The 5000-nt window shown below is 44.3% G+C and overlaps 1 protein-coding gene across 1 annotated transcript in view; it reads left to right on the forward strand.

Moving 5' to 3' along the window:
• The window catches only part of slc25a26 (solute carrier family 25 member 26), a 188893-nt gene that overhangs the window by 6319 nt on the left and 177574 nt on the right, over positions 1-5000 (forward strand). The gene's annotated exons all lie outside the window — the stretch shown is intronic.

Below are 5000 nucleotides of genomic sequence, written 5' to 3' on the forward strand. Positions count from 1 at the left end.
CTCACAATATTCGCTAACGTTAGACAGATGGAATACAGCCTTCCATCTAAAAACATAAATTAAAACTTACCACAGTCATGGTATCCATAAACTTCAATCGGTTCGGATCCTTTGAATGAAATGAAAATGTAAACAAACACTGGCCTCGACGTTAGAACGTAGCACTGCGTTGGCTGAAATCACTGCGCCCAGAGAGGAGTGGTTAGGCAAAAAGAAATTCAGAGTATATTTGCTTAGAAAACGTAAATGTCGAATTAAATTATTTTTTATTTCTCCACGTGGTAAATACACAGGTCACAACATGTTTACAGGAACGTTTTGGAGTTGTATTTGTTGTGTATTTCGTGACTGTAGGGGACTGTAGGGAACTTCAGGGTAAAAGTCTGACCCACTTCCAGTGATGAAGCTAAGCTACGCTAACGGTGCGGGCGTTCCCTAAGCCTAATGCATGCAGATAGACAAAAAAGGTATGTATCTTCTTGTCTAACTCCAGGGAAGATGTTAAATAAGCAAATTTCCCAAAATGTTGGAGTTTTCCTTTAAGCCTCTCCTGCTCCATCGTCTCCCTTCCACTGCATTTGATTGGATGCACTACATGTCAATGGAGAAGAGGAATAATGTGGAGGGATGTCTGATATTATCGGCCGATATCGGCATTAAAATGTGATATCGGAAAATATCGGTATCGGTTTTCAAATTATTTTCTTTTTTACATTTCTATAAACTTTATTTACCCAGGCAAGCAAGTAAGAACAAATTCAGATTTTATTTATTGTCAAAAGTATGCATAATGTTGTGTTAATTCCACAACAAGAGATATGTAATGTTAATTACCTGAAATTATTAAATTTTTTGGGGGGGGGAAACCCTGCATATATCGGTATCGGTTGATATCGGTTGATATCGGTATCGGAAATTAAGAGTTGGACAATATCGGTATATCGGTATCGGTAAAAAAGCCAATATCGAGCATCCCTGATGTTGTTGACTAGAGATTGACTTGACAGTGCTGCTCTTGAGTCAATTAGTTCCCTGTTTGATCAACTACTTCCAGCAGGCAAACAGACTACTGGCGGATAGACTCTGAATTATCCCATGAGTATATTACACACAAAAGCACCTTAAGTCAAGTCAAGTCAAGTCAAGTCAGCTTTATTTATATAGCACCTTTACAATTACTAAAAGCCACCCAAAGTGCTTTACAGGTAGAACACAATAAAAAAAACACGTACAGTACAGTAAAAAAACAAAAGACACTAAATTACAGTACATAAGTATAGTACACTAAGAAACAAGAGCAAGGTGCAATATAAAAAGAGACAAGAAGTAATAAAATAGATACAAAAAGTCCAGAGTAACAGCAAACGTAGTTGACTAACTCTGATCAAAGGTCACGGAGAAGTTGTGCGTTTTAAGCACCTTAAAGGTGACATGTACTATAAATGTCATTTTTCAGTCTCTAGCATTGTATTATAGTAATAGGAGTTCGTATCAATGTGTTTTAGTGTCTAAATACCATATTGGCGGATTGCTCTGATTCAGCTCAGCCCCTTTCCTCCTCCAGTAAATCAGGCCATTTTGATTTTAACGGCTGATTTACGTCATTCGGCCGCTGGGTAGCGCACAGTGATGCGATTGGCTCTGTGGTTGGAGCTAATGCCCGCCCCCATTCTACCTAGACTAGACAGCGAGTGGAAGCCACTTCTTCATGCTGCGAGGCGGAGTGGGGCCCGACGCCTCGCTCTGGAGGGAGAGATGGAGAGAGAGATGGAGAGAGAGGGGGCACTGGGGGGGGGGGGGGGGGGGTGCACTGCAGAGGTGTCGGGTTTCGCTCTGGAAGAAGCTCTCTCTCTCTCTCTCTCTCTCCCACCCCCCCCCCCCCCCTCTCTCTCTCTCTCTCTCCCTCCGACTCTCCGAGTGTGTGCAGAGGTGTCGGGTTTCGCTCTGGAAGAAGCTCTCTCTCTCTCTCTCCCACCCCCCCTCTCTCTCTCTCTCTCTCCCACCCCCCCTATCTCTCTCTCTCTCTCTCTCTCTCTCTCTCTCTCTCTCTCTCTCTCTCTCTCTCTCTCTCTCTCTCTATCTCTCTATCTCTCTATCTCTCTCAGTCTACCAGTACAGATGTCTTCAATAGACTAACAGGAATTGTGTAAAGTTGCCCAAATAGTGCTAGGAATAGCAGTACATAGCCCCTTTGACTTACACACCTCACAAGCACACTTATTACACGCACACACTGCCGCTAACGTATACCTTGTACTGTATAGTTTGCATAAATAGAATGTACATTGTGTATAATGTCTAGTTTAGTTTATAGTTTTAGTTATAGCTTATAGTTAAAGTTTGTATAGATAGAATATACGTCTACTACGATTGAGGAGCTGGGAAAAATAAGCATCTCACGTTTTTCTGAATGTATGTACATTTAAAAAAGCTATGACAATAAATCTGAATCTGAATCTTAATAGTAGGATCATTGATGTATGAGGATTCTTGAGGTATTGGCGCACACACTCCTAAGGTCTAAGGTGATTTAGCAGATTTATTTTCCCATTTATTTGCATACTATAATGTCAGACTTTTGTTTATTAAATGTTTTAAAATTTAGAGAACCGTGGGGCGGCTCGCCACCAACGCAGGATATGCTGTGTTCGAGCCCAGCTCTCGGCGTTGCTACCAGCTTGGCTGGTCGTTCATACGCAGTATTAGGGGGTGGGAAGCTGGTGGGTGGGGATCGGACGTTGTGGACAGCGACTCCCACAGGTCGGTTGGTGCGCCTGCACAGTAGAATCAGGAAGCGACGGGGGCGGCGTGTCCCTCCCACGCAGACCCTCGCCGCTGAGAGATCGTGCTGTTCAGGTGAAAAGATGTGACGGCTGCCTCCTCGTGTACCGGAGGGGACACGTGATGCAAGGCTTCGTCCACATTGCAGCCAGCTTGTGGGAGGCATGGCCTAACAACGCTCTAGACAGGGGAGGGTAGAATTGGACAATACGAAATTGGGGATGGGAGAAAAATAGAAAAATGGGGAGAAAAAGTTGATAATTTCTTTTTGAGAACCGTTCAGTATTACAAAATAATATTTTTATACGGTATCCCCCCCCCCCTTCCTTTGGCATCTCATCTATAATAGACACATAGTCACATATATACAGGTTCACCCTTTCACTACCACACTACAGACGGTTAACCTTCTGTAGTGTGGTAGTGAAATGGTTAAGACACAGTTGGTCCAGTCAAGTGACACAGAGGGTAGTAGCAACAGTAAAGTACATGAGCAAGGAAGATCATTCTTGAGTCTCTACTTGATTACAGGTTCTATTTTTCAAGAAGAGACATAAATAGACCCCAAATGTTTTAATATTCCTTGAGATTTTGTTTAAATGCATTTTTTCCTCCTTTTCTTTTTGTTTATGACAGAGGCACGCACGCACACACACACACACACACACACACACACACACACACACACACACACACACACACACACACACACACACACACACACACACACACAGAGACAGACACACACACGCATGCATGCACACACTGGCTCCCAGACATATCATATCCACACAGGATGCAGGTCATCAAAGCTCTCTCACTGTGTGTGTGTGTGTGTGTGTGTGTGTGTGTGTGTGTGTGTGTGTGTGTGTGTGTGTGTGTGTGTGTGTGTGTGTGTGTGTGTGTGTGTGTGTGTGTGTGCGTGGATGCAAATCAGAGCAAATGACACAAATGACAACAGCAGACTTTCATTAACATGATCCCCCACCACCTGCACTCTGGTTCGTCAAACAAAGTCCGCCCTCCCCCCCCCCCCCCCCCCCCTGCCCTCTCCTCTCTGGCTCGGAGCAGTTGGCAGCAGGTACGTCGTGTCCACAGGACCTCTCGGAGACCAAGAGAGACAGGGGGCGGCGGGGGCCATTCGGTCCCGGTCTAGCCCCCCCCCCCCCCCCCCCTGCTCTCCTGGAGGAATCTGTTGAGTTGTGTTTCACCAACTGTGCAGGACCACTCCGCAACCCTTGCATCAGAGAAGCCGTCTGAGGCTTAAGCATGGGACTAATCCTCCATGGATGATATGCTTGGCTCGGCACTAACATTCGAGACGTCGACTTTTGTCAAAGGCTATTATGATTGGCCTCGGAGGCTTACGCTTAAGGGTCTTTCATGCGCAAGGTTACGAGATGGGATGGGAACTCAACTGCGGGCCGTCGGGACGCGTTGCGCTTATATCCGTACGTCAATTATATAATGCGTATATCGAGGCCTCGGTCGGGTTATTTCTGATGACTATCTTGACTTTGAATGGCTGAATGGCTGAAACCAGATTGCCGTTTCTCACTAAGCTTGAAAGCACATAGTTTTAATGGGTAGAGGCTGTTTTCAGTCTATCTTTGTCATTTCCTTTTCTACACCAAAGATAGCTGCCATAACATTTGTATTAATTGTCATAGAAATACACCTCATATACAAATACACACATGTTTCATGTGTGAACAGTAGGGTTGGGTACTGAACTCTGTACCTCTAATGGTACTGCCCGAATTACATCGGTACTACCGAGTATCGGTTCACGCTAGATCAATCGGGACCATATTTTGGTACCTTTACATGCTAGAGTGCAATATACTAGACAAGAGGGAGCCTTTTCCACAAATATATATTACTGTCTTTGGGAAGACCAGACGAGGTCAGAGGAGTTTGATGGTATTTACCGAGGATGGCCAGATAATGTTGATATTTAAACATTTAAAAACATACATACATGTTCATGTAATTTATTTTGTGTGGTGTGTTACAACAATAAATGACAATGTTCATGAATAACAATGTTGAAATTGCCACGGTAACGCTCTCTTAAGTCTCACCTCGACAAACTAACACCATTCTCCATGACGACAAAATGACAATTCAAAACATTTGGGAGTGGGAGTGGCTGTTGTCTGTCCATTGACCATGGTGGGAAAGGGAAACCCCAACCTGAGCACGGCATCAGAGCGGTG

The sequence above is a fragment of the Notolepis coatsorum genome (genome assembly GCF_963971535.1).
Source record: "Notolepis coatsorum genome assembly, chromosome: 6".
Lineage (NCBI taxonomy): Eukaryota > Metazoa > Chordata > Actinopteri > Aulopiformes > Paralepididae > Notolepis > Notolepis coatsorum.